This window comes from Oryctolagus cuniculus, chromosome 17, assembly GCF_964237555.1.
Source record: "Oryctolagus cuniculus chromosome 17, mOryCun1.1, whole genome shotgun sequence".
NCBI classification, from domain to species: Eukaryota; Metazoa; Chordata; class Mammalia; order Lagomorpha; family Leporidae; genus Oryctolagus; species Oryctolagus cuniculus.
The window spans coordinates 31020666-31039127 of record NC_091448.1 but is presented as its reverse complement, the minus strand read 5'-3'; the positions used below and the strand labels follow the sequence as shown (position 1 = coordinate 31039127).

Genomic DNA, 18462 nt, shown 5'->3' with positions numbered 1-18462 from the left:
TCTCTCTCTATCCCTTGAATCTGAGTTGTCCTCCTGCCTTGGCCAACAGGAGACGCAAGGTGTCAGCTCTGAGGCTGGTGGGCTGGGCCTGAAGAGGCTTTGCATGTTCTGCTGCTCCTCCCCAGCATTCTCTTATGGCCCGGCTGCCGTGCCCAGCCCAGCCTGCTGGGGGCTGGGCTCGTGGAGATGGCCAGGCTAGGTCAGCCTAAATCCCTGCACTCTAGACCTGTGAGTCCAGCCAAGGTCAGCACAGCCACCTGACCAACCCATGGCAATTATATATGAGTTGGCATGTGTAATAAACCTTATTGGTGTATGCTCCTGAGTTTCTGTGACTGTTTGGTAAACATTCCTGTCGCACAAGCTGAACTCCTGTGTCTGGGGGTTGGGAATGCTTAGAATCACACCGACAGGAATGAAGTTGGCACAGATTGGCGGTTCAGCTGTGAAATCACACTAGAGTGTGAATTCTGATTCTGCCACCTGCATGTTATAAATGTGGGCTTTTGTGAATAGAAGACCAAACAGAAACACTCCTCCTAACCAATCCTAACAAGTTCTATTTTGGAGCAAGGGAACATTGGTGACACCCCCCTCCCACCCCCTCCAAACACACACACACATTTATTAACCCTACCTCTCTGAGTTTCAGGTTTCCTCATCTACAAAGGGAGAGAGGACTACACCTGTCTCTTCAGAGTTTTGTGCCAAATGAGTAAGACGAAGCATGCAGATACAAGGCTTAGCAGAAGGCACAGGACCTGGAGAACAGTCAACAAGTATTCCTATGAAACATGAAGCATGCAGTTTTCTCCTGGCTCTTCTCAACTGCTCTTCCTCCTTCTGCTCAGGTCTCTGCAGTGTGCTACACAGCTGCCTGGAGATATTTTGCAGATACAGACCCATGCAGATCACAGCCCCCCGTCAGCACGCTCACGAGGCTTCCCGTCACCATGTATGACAAAAATTCAGGGATGTAGGCTTGGAGACTCCACCCCAGCCCTCTCTCTGCTCCCTGCGTCCCCCACGCCCAACTCTACCAAGGCCTTTGCAAATGCTATCCTCTCTGCCTAGAACATCCTTGCCCTGCTCTCTGCCTGCCTGGTCCGTTTGCGTCATTTGGATACCATCTCCCCTAGTCCTTTCATTTAGTCATCTCCATAGTCCTCTGCTTCATTCACTGCCTGTTAACCACCCTGCCTGATTTCCTCCACAATACTTCTCCAAAATGCATTTTACTATTTGCTCTAAATTGTTGAAAATGTCTCTGTATTTGCAAGGAAGCTCCATGGGGCAGGGCCCTCGTCCCATCTGCTGCCACAGCCCTGGCTTCTAAACAGAGCCTGCATGGAGGGGACGGTGCAAGCTACTGCACAGCCAGACAGAAATATCCCCCAGATGCCAACAAGGACTGTTCTGGGAACAGGGACTATTTTTTTTTTCTTATTTTTTTCCCCTACATTTTGTGAAGGGTCTATAATGAGCAACTTCACTTTCAAAATCAGAAAATAAAAACATGCTTCTTTAAAAATGGACTTGACATCACGCTGCACATGTACCTTCCAAGAGACCATGTTAAATGCTGTTGTAAGAAGACCATCCAAGGGGCCCAGCGCTACAGCTCACTTGGCTAATCCTCTGCCTGCAGCGCTGGCATCCCATATGGGTGCCGGGTTCTAGTCCCGGTTGCTCCTCTTCCAGTCCAGCTCTCTGCTGTGGCCTGGGAAGGCAGTGGAGGATGGCCCAAGTGCTTGGGCCCTGCACCCGCATGGGAGACCAGGAGGAAGCGCCTGGCTCCTGGCTTCAGATTGGCGCATCGCCGGCGGCAGCGGCCATTTGGGGGGTGAACCAACGGAAGGAAGACCTTTCTCTCTGTCTCTCTCTCTCACTGTCTGTAACTCCATCAAATAAATAAATAAAAAAAAAGAAGGAGGAAAGAGAGGGAAGAAAATAAGAGGCAAAGGAAGGGGCCGGCGCTGTGGCACAGCAGGTAAAGCCGTGGCATCCCATATATGGGTGCTGGTTCAAGTTCCGGTTGTTCCTCTTCCAGTCCAGCTCTCTGCTGTGGCCTGGGAAGGCAGTGGAGGATGGCCCAAGTGCTTGGGCTCCTGCACCTACATGGGAGACCAGGAAGAAGCTCCTGGCTCCTGGCTCCTGGCTTTGGATCAGCACAGCTCCAGCTGTTGCAGCCACCTGGGGAGTGAACCAGTGGATGAAGATCTCTCTCTACCTCTCCTTCTCTCTGCATGTAACTCTTTCAAATAAATAAATCAATCTTTAAAAAAAATTCTGCTGAACTGGCACTTGCTCCACCAGGGTAGGGGCGGGGGGCACTGATGTTACGGAAGGAGCGGCAGAGGATCAGAGGGCTGACAACACCTGCATGAAGCCACAAGGAGAAACCGCTGGGGAGGCTGTGTGGAAGCCAGTCTCAAGCTGAACTGACCCACACCCCTGCTCTTGTGGCTTCACGTCTCCCTCCCGGGGACAGCAGAGGAAGAAGAGGAGGAGCCCTCCGTTCTCTTCTCCCTGCTCCTCTTACTGCCCTCTTGCTGCTCACTACCTCCAGAACGGCAAGCTGGTGCTACAGCTAAGTCTGCACTTGACCCACAGGGCCAGGGCTGCTGGCAAGGCTGTACCTCATGCACTGGTATTTTTAAGGAGTCTTTAGATAAGCCAGAGACCATGCCTCTAGGAGGAGGGTGTGGCTGAACGTGTTGTTATATGATCAAGAGGCTGGTTTCAAAGGTCAGTTCATGGGAGATGAGAGTTCTATATCTAAACCCCTAAGTTATCAGCCTGCCAGCTAACGTCTGGGTTCGGGCAAAGGCACATCTGTCAAATGCAGGAAATAACGCTCACCTCTCAGGTGGGAAGGGGGAGTGGGTGCTATGGGGGTGAGCACAGATGGTCACAAATGTGGAAGATGCCCTGTCCTCCCCCCAGCACACTCACGCCCTGCCCCTCACGCCAGCCCAGCTATGGAACTGCGGTGGGACAAGAGCTGTTCCCTAGTTTCCTCCACAGTAGTAGAGAATGGAGGGTGGGGGCAGTACCCAGGAAATAAAAGGTTAAGTCTGCAAGCCCCCTGCTGGCTAGCTCCAAATCTTACTGTTGCTGTTTTCTACCCACTATCCCATCTGAGAACATAGAGGCCGGCGCCGCGGCTCAATAGGCTAATCCTCCACCTAGTGGCGCCGGCACACCGGGTTCTAGTCCCGGTCGGGGCGCCGGATTCTGTCCCGGTTGCCCCTCTTCCAGGCCAGCTCTCTGCTGTGGCCAGGGAGTGCAGTGGAGGATGGCCCAAGTGCTTGGGCCCTGCACCCCATGGGAGACCAGGAGAAGCACCTGGCGCCTGGCTTCGGATCAGCGTGGTGCGCCAGCCGCAGCACGCCAGCCATGGCGGCCATTGGAGGGTGAACCAACAGCAAAAGGAAGACCTTTCTCTCTGTCTCTCTCTCTCTCACTATCCACGGCTGCCTTGGTGATGGTAGATCTAACAGAGTGACCATTCAAGCTGCCTTGTAACCCTACCCAGAAAGGGGTTTTCCCTTCCTGCCGGAAGGGGAGCAGTGGAAGCTGCTGCCCAGTGCTCGCCTCAGCCCCTCTGTGGAGGCCCCACTGTGGTGCGCAGGAGGTGGGGCTGACAGTCAGAATCCCAAGGGGAGGGGCCCTACTCTCCTTAACAGGCTGCATCAGGACCTAGTCTGACCACACTCGGCAAATCTACAGCTTCTCTTTGCCCTCCTGACACCCCTGTGAAATAGATTGGGCCAAGGGGGTGCATGTCACCCGCGGAGAAACTGAGCCACTAAGCAACCTGCAGAGGTCCCTGTGGATGGGCTGCCTTCTTACCATGCACAGAAATGAATGCCCCCCTATCTGAAGTCTATTTTCAGAAAACGGCTCCTCCATTTTTAATGACAACGTGCACCACCTGCATCAGCAGCCCTCGGTCCCGGGAGTCTCTTCGTTGGTCTGAGTTGGGGAAGATGTGCAGGCCTAGTCCTGTGGAACTTGCAGTTTTCAAAGTGCTGCCACGACTCGTTATTAATCTGTTTTCCTTTGGGCTATGCTCATTTTTGTTTGTTTTGAGGAGAGAGTGAACCAGGAAAACTAAACAGTGACCATGGTCATTGTGAACCCAGGACGCAAATGCAAAAGAGCAACCCAGCCCCTGTGCTCCATGAGCAACACCCTTCCCCCCTCCCCCCCAGCCCCCCAAACCCAAACCAAAGGAAGAAAAACAGGATTCTGGGTCTGCCTTTCTGGGTAAACGTGGATAGGACTCAGGTGCACCTGTGGTTCTGCGGCTTCTCAAGGAGACTCACAAAGATTCTTCCCTGCAGGAGTCTTTAGGTTAAGCACCTTAAGTAAACGCGCTTTGCCAAAGCTTCCCTGCCTCTGCTGCTGGCCAGCACTCTCAGTAATTCTTAGACCCAAGTTCACAGAGAGTCCTAAACTCGTCTGTGGACCACTGGTCACCTCTAAGCCCAAGCATGTCAGCCAAACTCATCCTCCAATCTCCTGTGGACCATCAGCCTATCCTACAGGGTTCCTTTTGCCAGTGAACTAGTTCTCCATTCTGTCAGCCTTACACTGTAACCATCAGATTGGAGTCGAAACACCCTATAGGTTATGAGCACCCTGGGGACCCCTGGGCCTCAATTTGGCCACCCATTATATAGTGGAATGTGAGGTTGGGCTGGTAACAAAGGCTCCTCCAGCCTCGAGTAATGAACTGTTCTTGGAGTTCAGTGTATGTTTTACTTTGTGTTCCGGGTCCCTGTCACAGGCCGGGTGCAGGCCGTTTCATTATTGGTAGTTGGACAATTGCAAGAGCTTCTGAACTGGTCTCTTGTTGCCTGCAGTCCCATCTGTGGACCCAGCTACCAGGTTACTCTTCCCAGACCATCTCACCCAGGATCAACAATAAACAATGACTTCTCGCTGCCTCCTAAACTCCCTGCCTGGTGGTCAAGGACCTCCGAAGTCAGACGTGTTGCTCTGGTCTTGCACTCTGCTCAGTTCAAGTGGATCTGTCTCATTTCTGACCACTCCTGCTCCACCCTTTCTCCACCTCTACTTGTCCTACTGCCCATCAAGGTCTAATTCAAGTGCTCCTCTTTCTGACTATCCAAGCGTCCATGATGGCTCTTTATAACGTCTTTCACGCTTAATGTCTATGCCATTTTTGCACTTAGTATAGGCCAGCCTATGATTTTTATCAGAGTATGTGATTCTATAACATTTAAGCAATTATCTTTTCTCAAACTGGATTGGAAATCTTCCTAGGAGAAGGCCATGCCAATGGCTTACACCATGCCAATGAGTAACAAAGGCTTATTTATTAAAACATTCATTTGCTTAACAATGTTTTTAAAAAAAATTATTTGAAAAGCAGAGAAGCAAAGAGAGAAACAAAAATAGAGAGCTCCCATTTGCTGGTTCAGTCTCCAGATGCTCACAACAGGCAGGGCTGGGCCAGGCTGAAGCCAGGATCCTGGAACTCAATCCAGGTCTCCCACATGAGTGGCATGGGGCCATGTACTTGAGCTATTAGCATCTGTCTCCCAGGTCCTCAGAGCAGTGGATTAGAACTGAAAGCAGAGCCAGGACTCAAACCCAGGGCTCTGACACAGGCACCTTAACTGACATCTCGCCCACTGGGCCAAATACCTGTCCCTCCTTGGCAAACTGATATTAAACATCCACTATGCCCTCAATTCCGAGTACACATCAACAATTTCGTGGGAAATTGAATTAAAAGATGTGTTTATGAATTATAAGATACAAAAAATTGCAATCTATGCACAGTTCTTTACTGTACATATTTTCCTTGAACTCTTTGAAGACCTGTCCAGTAAGCAAAGCCCACACTACGGGATGCAGACAGGCAGGAGGTCGAAGTGCGGGGAGCTCAGGTGATGAAGCAGCCTTGCCCAGGGAGCTAGGGTTGGCGTTCAAAGGCTGATTGTTAATCCAGATCTTGGGAAGGAGAAGACACACGTCAGGAAGTGCTTCTCGGAGGGAGCTGGCATCTTGGCCAAGACTTGAAATCGACCAGACAAGAAGAGGGATAAAAGAGCAAAGATTCAAAGATCCGAGAGAATTCATGGACCAGACAGAAAACTGAAAGTAGAAGGTATAGCTAGAGGTCAGGGGGCAAGAAGAGGAGAGAGTTAAGGTCAGACAAAGAGGGCTGGTGCTGTGGCATAGTGGGTAAAGCCGCCGCCTGCAGCGCCGGCATCCCATATGGGGGCCAGTTCGAGTCCTGGCTGCTCCACTTCTGATTCAGCTCTCTGCTATGGCCTAGGGAAGCAGTGGAGGATGGCCCAAGTCCATCTCCCACATGGGAGACCTGGAAGATGATACTGGCTCCTGGCACAGCTCCGGCACTTGCGGCCATCTGAGGAGTGAACCAGCAGTTGGAAGGCCTCTCTCTCTCCCTCTCTCTTTCTGCCTCTCTGTAACTCCGCCTTTAAAATAAATATTAAAAAAAAAAAGACCAAAAAGGGCCATAAATGTTCAGATTTTATCCTTAAGGGAAGGAGGAACAATTGCTGAAATTAAAGCCAGGGAGTCACTTGATCAGGTGATTTACTGCAGAAAGGTGTTGTGGCAACCGGGTGGAGGCGGGATTAGAGAAGAACCAGCAACGGTGAGAGCTCACCCCCATCCATGGCAGAGGACTGGGTGGATCCAAGGGATATTAATGAGCTGGGATCAATCTGAGTCCTCACCAACTGGCTGGGGGGACAGAGAACCAGAGGGCAAGATTAATTTGTAGGTTCCAGCCTGGAGATCTGGGAGGATGTCATCATTCACTGAACTAGGCAACACAGGGACGTGAGCATGTTCCGAAGAGTCAGCCGCTGATGGACACTCCACCGGGTCTCGGGCTCCGGGCTCCGGGCTCCGGACATGGACTGGAGGGCGTGAAGCTCAGCTTCACATACTAGTTTGACTTCAGCAGAGCAACAACTGGAGAGATGGACGTTACAATCTTAGCTCTCGAGAGAGAGTACAAGGCAACAGGAATTAAAGCAAGGGCTTAGGGGACCCTGCCACTTCAGGGACGGGTGGAGGAAGAGGACCCTGTGCCCGGCACTTAGGGGAGGCCAGAAAGGCAGGAGGTAAACCAGTTCTCAGATGAGTCAGTAAAAACGACGCGTTCTATTGTCCTGCTGATCCCTCCTGGGCAGGCAGGCACAGTGCCTGCTAACTGGGTAGCTATGTTATTACTGTCATTCAACAAACAAGAAACAATTTGACTAGAGACATGAAGAACTCTGATTAAGGTCAAACAGTGAATTGGAAGAGCCTACATTAAAAATTAGGGCCGGGGTTTGCATCTGGCTCAGGGGCACCTGCAGCCCATGCTGGAGTGTCTGGGCTTGATTCCCAGCTTCACATCGAATTCTAACTTCCTGAGAACACATGCACACCTGGGGAGGCAGTGGGTGATGGATCAAGTACTTGGGTCCCTGCCACCCACATGAAGAGCAGGACTGGGTTCCTGGCTCCTGGTTTTGGCCTGGCCCAGCCATGGCTGTTGCAGGCATTTGGGGAGTGAACAGGAAAATGGAAGATCAACTTCTGTCCTCACTGTCTCTCTCTACCCCTGTGCCTTTCAAATAAATATAAAGTATTTATATATATAAATGTAATTTATATATTTATATATAATTTATATAAATGTAATTTATATAAGTTGAAGACTTAATGTCAAAAAATATGGACTGCTTCTTTAAAAAAAGGAGAGGGTTAATTCCAAAGCCCTAACTTTCCATGTTTCCACCCACACCCACAAATGTCCACTAGCATCAAAGACAGTATTAATGCCAAAAGTCAGTGTAAAGCAATCTCAGGCAACACTCACACAGTCCCTGTGTGTGGCAGGAACGCGGGGTTCTTGCACCCTTCCTGGGTTATCAGGCATCTCTTTTCTCTCCAGGAGTATCTTGTGAGACAGGTGATGCAAATTCGTGGGAAAACTTACTCGCTAATGTGGTGGCAGAGGGAACTACATTTAACAAACCCCTCGATTCATTACAAGAGTATCTTATTACGTTGATCAACTCAGCCCAAAAACAGAGGTGCTTCCCTTTGCTGCCTAGTGCACCTATTGCCTGAAGTTATCTTTTAGTTCTCTGTTTATTTCTCAGGCTGGAGAGTGTATGTTTTGGCAGCATGGGCTACGGAGGTAGGGAGGGTGGCAGGCGAAGATGCCTATACAGGAGACGTCTGCACGAGGCTGTGCCAATAACACACAACAGGGGCCTTCTCTCCCTATTAATACTAATTCTGGGAGGTTTTGAGGAAGTGTTGCTGGGCGACAGAAGCAGCCTGGGAGGGGAGTGCCCTAAGTCAGGAACATGGATTCTCAGGGGAAAGATCCACTTGAGTCCACAGAGCCAGCTGCACGTCAACAAGAGGGATTTAGCTCCCATCTTGTTTTGGGTAAGGTGTGTCCTCTCGTTTACTGCTGGGCACTGCAGCGCCCGCTTCGTGTGAGCATTCTCTGCACACGACCCTCGGGATGAGGTGTCACGGGAGGAACGGCGTGACGAAGAGGGGACAGCTTGGTCCTCAGTCGCTGAGGCTGTCCACGGCCTCGATGAATGTTCCTTGCCCATGCATCTGATTTTTATATTTGGGTACAAGGCAAAACTTGGGAAAAGGCACTACTCAGGTTTTCTCATATAAATTCAAATCCCACAGAGGCGAAAAACTGCCCCACAGTCACTGGTTTAGATAAGTAATAAAGTAGAGGGGTTTATTAAATCTGGCTCTTGATACCACGACACTGGCAGGTAAATTTGCACACATATTTATAAGCCTGCTGAAATTCAGGCCTGCTTTATAGTCACATGGGTCCGTAACATACACAGCAATAACATCCTAGACCAGATAATTTCTTAGAAATGTGTTGTTTCAGAAAAACTGAAATTTTCCAGCTTGCACTAAGATTAGCCAAGCTAAATCCATCTGGCTCCTGCTTAACGTAACCTATGGAGAAATCTTCATTGGCCAAAAATCTGTCTTTTCTGCTTCACAGGCACAAGGTGAATGCCTCTTGGGTACACAGGAGCGAAACATTAAGCCATCACCCAATACACAGATTCTTCACTTTACTGCACACTTTTGTTTTGGAGCTCCTCGAACCCAGGCCCATGGGGACTATGCCCAGGATCCACCACTGTCTGCAGCCTTCCAGGAGACCAAGCATATCCCAATCCCTCTGAGGTCTTCTGTCATCTCAATATGCTGGCAAATTCCAGTCCCAAGGATCCTGCATTCCTAACATAAAAGCCCTCACTGGAAGTCCGTTCTTACCTAACCTTGGGAGTGGGCTGGCTGATAAAGCAACCAAGTGTGAAGACATGCTGGGCAGGGGGCAGGAGACAGTGTCCCCAGAAAGTCGACCAAAGGTCTTCAGTTTGGGAAGCATGGGGGAAGGAGCAGCACACAGCTTTCTATGCCACAGAGCAGGGGACTTTGCAGGAGCTCAGAGGACACGGACATCCAGAGAGGATGACAAGGTGAGGCCTCAAAGGCAAGGATCAAAGACTCCTTCATCCAAAGGACTTCAAGCTGGAGATTTTTTATTTTTTTCTGAAACAGGCTATAAGGCAAGGCAGTAACCAGAATAACTCCTCAAGGCACATAATTCTGAGAACAGGTTTTCTGGAAAACACATGTTCGTTTTCTCTCTTTCAATCTATTCTATCTAAGGGAGAGAAGATACTGTTAATTTCCTATGCTGGCTAGCGATGCATCAACCTGGGGACTTTACATGCTCAAGTAGGAGAAAGCAGTACTGACTTTCACTATTCACAAACCCTACTTGCTTCTAATGAAATGCCACACTGAAAGGAATTACGCAATCCTTTCTGACAAGTCTACACAGAGAAGAGGAAGATAACAAGTTACAGAATAGCAAGAAAAGTATCAAACCGAAAATCTAGGTGTTACTTCTCTGGCTCTTGTTTCTTTAATCATACACTCTTTGAATGCATACAGATTAACTCAGTGTTTATGTCTGTCTAAATAAAGACCTTCAATTTAATACAAATTGCAAAGGAAATGGGTCATTCCATTTCTCCTCATCAATCATATCATGGGGAGTCCTGCTGTTTGGATCTGAAAGGCTATGACCAATGCATGGTCGTTAGGAGCAGCATCTCCTGACCTCACACCCTCTACCTAAGGCCATGGTTCTCATCTCAGTGCAGATTCAACTGTGCCACTTTTGAAATCCAGATGGGGTTGGCCTCGGGCATAGTGGGTTAAGCTGCAGCTTAGGATGCTGCATCCCCTATCAGAGTGCCTGGATTCAAGTCTTGCCTCCACTTCTCATCCAACTTCCTGTTAATGTGCACACTGGGAAGCAGCAGATGATAGCGAGGTGTTTGGGTTCCTGCCACCCTCATGAGAGGGCTCTTGGCTTCAGCCTGACCCAGCCCAGTCTGTCATGAGCACTTGGGGAGTGAACCAGAGGATGGAAGACCTCCCTCTCTCTCCCTTTCTCTCTCCTCTCTATCTCTCTCTCCTGTTCCTCTGCCTTTCAAATAAATAAATAAATAAACTTTAAAATTACAGATACTCAGCCTTCCTCACAACTCAATCAGAAATCCTGAAAATGAGACTTGGGCTCTGTAACTTTTTTTTTTTTAATGAAAAAGGAAATTGTTTTCTTACACACTTTTAGTGGGAGTGTGAACTCGTTCAATTATTTTGGAATCTACACTTTGATCCAGCAATTCCACATCCAGAAATTGTCACTTCAGTATACCACCACACAAGTGTACCAAGAACAGCAGGCATCCAAGGATGAAAACAACCTAAACGCCTAGAGGCGCTGCTGAATAAACTATGGCATATTCAAACAATGAGACGCTGGGTAGCTGGCAGATCTATATTTACTAACAGAGCAGGAAATCCAAATATACCGAATAGGAAAGGCACGTGGTGTAACAGCACATACTGTGAGCATCTGTACAGCGTACATCCATATATTCCCATATTCCCTTACAGAGAATCCACACCCCTCCCCACACACGTATATGTTTATAAATACAAAGGAAATGCCTGCGAGAATCTGCAAGAAACTCACCTCTCATACCTGGGGCTCCTGCACAGCTCTGATTTTGTCTCATGATTATCCTATCTTACTGTTGTAGTGAAATATTTTAAAATACGTTCTTTTCCAAATGATCCACTGGGGATTCTCACATAAAGCCAAGATTGAGAAACACTGGTCCACAGGAAATAGCCCCAGTGGTTGTAAGGTGTTTGCCCACTAAAGCTTAGGAGGAAACCACCCACCCATACAGTATGTCATACCTAAAACTCACCAGCAGGTGGCGACCCAGAGGCCTTCAAAACTTGTCACAACCAATTTTTCATTAACTCAAGTCTTTCTGTTTCTCCAAGGACTATTTTATTTATGTTCCTAGCGCGTTGCATGTTAATGCTTCTATAAAGAGTGGCTTACACACCTGGATGCCTTGCACATTTCTTCTTTTTTAACAGAGATTCCCGAGCCACTCAATACACTCACACACAGCACTGGGGAGCTGTTTTGATGGAAGGAGTCAGCCATGCTTGCTCTGATGGCCCCTCCTCCTCCAAGCTCTTTGCCCGTTGTCTTTGCTGTAGTTTACGGTCTTCTTATCTTATTCCAGGGTCAGTTCCACAAAGGCAGGCAACAGTCCGGCACGGGGGACATTTGTCCTTTTGAATGTGTCCGTATCTCTGGCTTAGAACAGGTGGAGCAGGGTTGGGCCAGCCCAGGGCAACTGCCACAAGTCTGCCTGCCCTCACACTAACACTGATTCTCGGCAAGTGGGTGTGTTGCCACAGCAACCATCAAATCACGTCAATTATGCCGCCTCTCCCCTCCCAGCACCTTCTTCAAACACAGCACGTCTGGGACGCGTGGATCAGCTGCCCTGGAAGCGCAGGGCTGCAGGTCCCCCACCACGCGGGCCTGCGGGCCTGCAGGCCTCACACCCGGGGGAGGCACTCGGCTTCCTTGTGCATCAACCACATTTTTTATTCTCTTTTTGTCCCGTACATATTTTTTATGCTTCAGACTTCTGAGTGATCATTTCCTGTGAACTTACCAGTGCATATTTAATGGAAATTCACTCTTAATGTCAGTCAAGAAAAAAGCCAATGGGTCACTTGCTGTCATCACTTCCTTTCTGTGAAGATTTCTGCTCATTCTTCAGGACAGAATTAATCAAGGATCACCTCTGATTTCTCTTCATCCTGTTCAGAGCTGCCCATTCCTGCCTTCCTGGTGCCATCTCACACACACCCTTTCACTTTCTATCACACTCCCCTTGCAATTATTTAGCTCTTTGCAACTTAGGAGCTTTTTGACTTCAAAGGATGGCTTCTTCCTCATCTCTGAACTGCCAGCACCTTGCTTGGTGCCTGGTAAAACGTTGGTCCCCAGTACATTGCTGGCAAACATCAACATCCACGTGCAGTGTTTCCCTGTTAATTTTTCTGACTCTGTTAGATGACAGTAAGCGGTGTGATGGCTGCGTATCTGACTTGAGACTGAGACTCACATCACATACACAGAAATGCTTTTTAAAAGGGAGAATGCAGAGGGTCCACTCCCTGCGGCTTTTATACCACCCGCTTTTTTCACTGCTGTTTCGGCTCCAAGAAGTGCATCGAAAGGGAGGCTTCTCCATATGGGGAGAGGCAACGAAGCCCTGGAGAAGGAAGCCGTAACATTCCTTGAGTCCTCGCAAGGCAGCCCGACATCTGGTCCACACTCGGGGAAAAGAGGCCACAGCCTCACATGGAGATCTATTTTTGCATTCCGAGCTGCTGATGCTCTGTTCGTACAACTTGCCTTACACACAGGAAGGGGAAGGAAACCAATATTCTCCAAGTACCAGTTCCATGCCCTGGTCTGCCTCTCTCCTCTCTCTCTCTCCCTCTCTCTCCCTTTCTCCCTCTCCCCCTCTCTTCCTCTCTCCCTCCCTCTGCCCCTTTCTCTCCCTCTCTCTCTCCCTCCCCACCCCACAGTCTCTTGGGAGGGTATTTGGTGTGTCTGCAAAGAGCTCTCACCATGCATGTCTCAGAAAAGCACCTGGAGGGGAAGCCTGAGTAAGGGCCTCCCATCCCCTGCGCCCAGAGACTGATGGAAGAATGCACAGCAGGTGCCCCACACAGCCACAGGATCCTTTGTAAGGGCTTCTTGCCATGGCTGAAGGGGAAAATCTACTTGGGAAAGAGGCAGGTTCTCCGCACTGTGTGTGTCTCCCTGCTGTTGCCGGGGCAGACCAGCCCAGCGCGGAGCCAGGAGACTCACTCGCTCCTGCTCTCTTCTTTGACTTATATGGGCTGTGCTGTGGGCTCAGCACCAGCGACCTCGGGGACACAGCAGCACTCAGTGTTCCCAAGCCCCTCTAGGCTGTCCTGAAATCCTCAGGGTGTTTCTCCCTGAAGCTCATACGGAAAGAGCTGTGGCTTTGAGTGTCAGTGTCATAAGAAAGCACAGAATTCGTGATTTAAAAGTAAACCCTGTGTTTTGAGAAGACCCCTCTGTGTCCTTTAGAACTGGCTTCCCCGGGGACTGGCTGGGGAGATGTCGAAGCCCCGGAGCAGTAATCAGAGGCTGCTCCTCTTCCCCCACCCCACTACCTGCACCAGCACACAGGGACTCAGACACTTGTGGACAGTCTGCCACCTTGCACAAGGCATGACCTTCTGCAGGGAGGGGAGGGGAGGGGAGGGTCCCAGCACCCAGATTCTGACGCTGGGCTGCCTGGCTTCATGTCCCTGCCTGGCGTCTCCCTCCCCACTGTGCCATTTTACTTGCTTCCTTAGGGTCTCAATCCCTGAGCTGTAGAAAGACGGGACTGGCTGCACCTGCCTCGTATTAACAAGAGCAGTGCCCAGAGACCGCCGCTCTGTGGAGCGGACGCACTCAGCCTCATACCCGGACTCTCAGGGGTGGGCTTTATTCGTGCTGCTGCTTTTATCCCTATCTGTTGGGTGCAAACGCTACATGCAGAGGCAAACTGTAACCCAGATGACTGCCTGGGTCTCAGGGACATCTCCTGCGTGTCTCTCTCAGGAGATTAAGAGGAAAGCCTTGCTCTGCTCGGGGCACAGAGGCGTTGGCTGTTGCCTGGCCCAGCAGCCATGCCGAGTGGTCATTCCACTGGCGTGCCCTGCAGCACCACGAGCTGCACTGACCCCTTCCGTCAAGCTGTGTTCTGCTTCCTTCTCAGTTCTCTGGCACTGGGAATGGCATTCCCAGGGACGGTGGGGGAAATACTCTTCTTCATCCCCAGGTGCAGCACGGGTGCCAATGAGTCCCTGTTCCAGGACAAAGCACAACTGAAGGGAATGCAGAATCCCAAGGCGGGGCTGGCCTTTTTTTTTTTTTTTTTTTTCAAATTAGGCTAAAAACAGGCACAGTTCTGAGTCTAACGGATGCAAAGTGCCAGGAGGGACTAAGCTGATAAAAAGGACTTGAAAGTCTGGCCTTAGGAGCGAAACACGTATCTTTTTCTAAAATGTTCCCCAGGACCCCAGTGCTGTCTGCATCGTTTGCTTCAGAGATGAACGGATGAGCAGGTCTGGATGTGCAGCTATACAACACACTGGTCAAACTGCTAAAGCTGGGTCATGGGGAACGTGCTGGCCACGCGGTCTTTCGGTTTTTCTCCAGTCATTGTCTAAGTAACTTCTCAAAGGCCTCAGTTCTTCGGATCATTGTACACATCACTCCGCGCACTCTGCTAAGGAGGACCTGTTTTCCCAGGTGCAGGAATGAATGGAAGCGTGGTAGGTAGAAGGGCAGCGGTGAGCACGCAGAGGGCCGAGCAACGCCTGCTGGTGCCAGGGGCTCGCGCTCCGTTCCCTGGTGTGACACACGCGGGATGGGGGCTCAGGATGAATTCTGTGCACGGCAAATACAGGGATCGACCCTCCCGACCCTTACCCTGCGGCTGTGGGGGAGGGGCCGGAAGGACAGCTTCCTACTAGCTCCACACTGCTCCCCGCCTGTGCTGGGGGTCTGGGAAGCCCTTCTCTTCACTAAGGCTGTGTCTGCTGGCCAGTGTGGGGAGAAGAATCATTCTTTAAAAAAAAAAAAAAAAATGACTGGAAAGCCAGCGACAGAGATGAAAAGGTTCACCACCCCAATGCCCTAGACAGGGCTGGGCCAGGGTGAAGCCGGGAGCCCGTAACTCAACCCATGTCTCCCACTTGGATGCCAGGGACCCAGCTGGCACTTTCTCCTGTTGCCTCCCAGGGTGCACATTAGCAGGAAGCTGCATGGGAAATGGAGCTGGGACTCAGCTCCAGGGAACTGGATATGGGATGTGGGCATCCTGAGACCCGACGGCTGTACCCACCATCTATGCAAGCAGTGCTGTTCTGTAGGCCAATCCCACGACACATGACGTGGAGAGCCACTCTTCTGCACCTGCCAGCCTTAAAGATGTGAGTCAGTGTTGTTGCTTAGGCAGAGTTACAGAGAGGGAGAGATAGGTCTTCATCCACTGGCTTACTCTCCAAATGGCCAGAACAGATAGGACTGGGCCAGGCTGAAGCCAGGAGTCCTGAACTCCATCTGGGTCTCCCACATGGGTGCAGGGGTCCAAGCACTTGGGCCATCGTTCCCTGTTTTCCCAGGTGCATTAGCAGGCAGCTGGATTAGAAGGAGAGAATATGTATCTCACGGTGGTGCTCATGTGAGATGCAGGCTTTATCCACTGCGCCACAATGCGAGCCCCATCTTAAGACCTCTTGCAAGATGACCTGGGAACATCCAAGCCGGAGCTGCCTAATTCCAACTACACCTCAGTGATTAAATGATGGGAAAGTGGAGGCCAATGTCCACCTTTCATTGTAAATTACGGAATCTTCTCGGAAAACATTCTTTACCCTTGACTTTACTACAGCCAATAATGGGCAGGCGTTTGGCATGACAACTATGCTTGCTGGCAACACCCATGTCCCATATCAGAGAGCCTGGGTTCAAGGCCCAGCTCCGCTCTCAGTTCTAGCTCCACAAATATGCCGGTTCGAAGGCTGCCAACGACAGCTCAAGCGTTTGGGTCCCTGCCACCCACGTGGGAGACCCAGATGGAGTCCCCGGCTCCCAGCTTCAGCCTGGCCTGCCTTTGCTGTTGTGGGCATTTGGGGAGTGAACCAGCAGACTGAAGACCTCTCTCTCTCTCTCTCTCGCTCTCTCTAACTCTGCCTCTCAAATAAATAAATAAATAAATCTTTTTTTTAAAAAAAGGAAAGAAAGTCTGTTGCAGGAGTTAAGTCTTCACTCTGGCTTGTGGATAGGCCAAATACAGCTCCAGCAACTTAAATTACTGATTTTCAAAGTTGTCAAAACACGGGCCATTCTAATAGTTTTGCTGTCATAATCTACTAAGGAAATGCACTGTGCATTGCTTTGGTTACTTATAAAATGAGATTACATTTCCTGAACACTTCCCAAGTGAGGGCAGGGGGTAGAAGCGTTAAGGTGTTGTTTTGCTGGGTGGCAAGTGGCAGCCAGCCAGGGCTTACACATTGACCAGGCCTAACACCACGCAGATCATCCACACGAGAGTCATGGAGAATGGCCACTGGATGCTGGCGAGGCGTGACTCATGGCCATCCATCAGAGCTGGAGTCAGTGCAAAGCGAAAACACGACTTAGAAAGACCGCTCGCATCTATGAGACGAGGAACAAAGCTCCAAACACACCTGTGCACTTCAACTATTTCTCAACACTCTCAGAAGACCTCTTAGGCAGGGCAGGGCCACTTCAGCTCCGCAGTCACCTTACCTACCCTCACCTGGATGACGACTGTGATTGCTCCAGTAGCTCCTCCCAAGCCCCACCAAGCTAAGGCGTCTACCGGCCGTGTGAGAACCTGGCATGGCTGCTACTTGGCTCATTATCAGCAGGCCCTGACACAGGTCGAATGGATTTCTGTCACCTCCCTTCTGCAGAGTAAAAAAGGGCTTCACATGCTGACTGGCAGGAGCCACATCCTGGCGCCTGGGGTTCCGGGCCTCCTCTGCCCCAGCAGAGCTGTCCTGGGGAGGAGCAGCGTGGGGTCCGCAGCTGTCAGGGAAACTTCCTTTCGGTCTTGATTGGTTGCTGCTTGGCAGGATACTGACAGCCAGAGTAACATTCCAAAGCGTGGATACCAGAATCAGAATGAGGCCTGGCACTTGGGAAATCCTTATGGAATTTGGGGTTGGTGTGATGGGGCAGAAAGAGTTTGTTTTCAAGCATCTGTTACCAGATGGGTCTATTTCACTGAGAAAAGTTAGTATTATTCCAATAAATCCTTTTTTTTTCCTTTAAGAGATCTCACCTACAGAGGTTTTAAAATTCTGAAAGTTACTTTTCAAACCCAAGTCGGCTTCAGGCAGCCAGCTGAAGTACAGGGCAGGGGAGAGAAATGGCCCAAAGAAGTAAACTGCACTACCTCTTTCTCCTAATTCCTCTTGTTGGAAATTAGATATGTGTTAGTAAAGGCAAACCAGCCGGCTTGGTCCCTGAAACAGATGAGATGGAGACGGGAGTGAGGGTGGAGAAGGCAGGGTACTGCTGAGCGGCAGAGCAAGGGGAGAAGAAAGTCAAAATAGACAAGTAAGGAAAACCGCACGGAAGAAGCCCATTTGTTTATTTTCACAGTGTTTGCCATTCTCGGAGGCTTGCTGAAGTTCCTCCCTTCAATGGCTGGCTTTAGACCAACACCAGAGAAGTCTCAGATCTTTGGAAAGAAAGATTTGGACAACAAAGTTGTTTTATCTGGGAGGGTAACTAGTTTACTCAAAAGTTCCAGGACTTTGGTTTTTCTGTTATTACCTTGACCTAACTTTGTCCTGGGAGGTCCTGGCTGTGTTTACTGATTTTGCAAGGGAGAGGGGCAGCCCTGGCTACCCCTGTCTAGCTGGTACTTGCAATACCTGGGTACCTCGAAAATGAAGAACAGGGTGCTGGTGTGGGGGGGGGGGGGCGGTGGTTAAAGCATTTTCTAAAGGTCCTATCTCTTGACACTCCTAAGAGGGAAACAACACTTCTCTAACTTACTCCCCAAATAGACACCAGCGTGGATGTTCTGCCAAGGAGTGATGCGAAAGTGTGTTCCAAAGTGAAATGTAAGCTTGGCCCGGTGCCCAGCTCTCTGCTGTATTTTGCAGACAGAGCTGCAGGCTGGCGGGTCGAAGGAACACATTTCTCTCCACGTGACTGCGAGAGCCAGGCAGCCCGAGCAGATTTCTTTGTGTTAATAAAATGTGATCTCTAGACTGTACATACACACCAGCAGCCCTGGGAAAACGTGAGTCAGGGAGAAGGACCCATGGAAAGCCCTGGCCCAGACAGGACAGGGACCACAGCCGCCACAGTGCTCTGTGGCGTTGCCTGGTTAAGTGCAGAGCGAAAAAGGAAAAGACGGATCA

At 50.2% G+C, this 18462-nt stretch overlaps 2 protein-coding genes across 4 annotated transcripts in view; one reads left to right on the top strand and one right to left on the bottom strand.

The window, feature by feature from the left end:
- The window catches only part of MMD (monocyte to macrophage differentiation associated), a 162628-nt gene extending 161097 nt beyond the window's left edge, over positions 1 to 1531 (top strand). Inside the window, exon 8 of the transcript XR_011383522.1 lies at positions 653 to 1531. The gene's annotated coding sequence lies outside the window, so the exon portion shown is untranslated. The remainder of the gene's footprint in view (positions 1 to 652) is intronic.
- The window catches only part of HLF (HLF transcription factor, PAR bZIP family member), a 53977-nt gene that overhangs the window by 14722 nt on the left and 20793 nt on the right, over positions 1 to 18462 (bottom strand). The window lies entirely within an intron of this gene.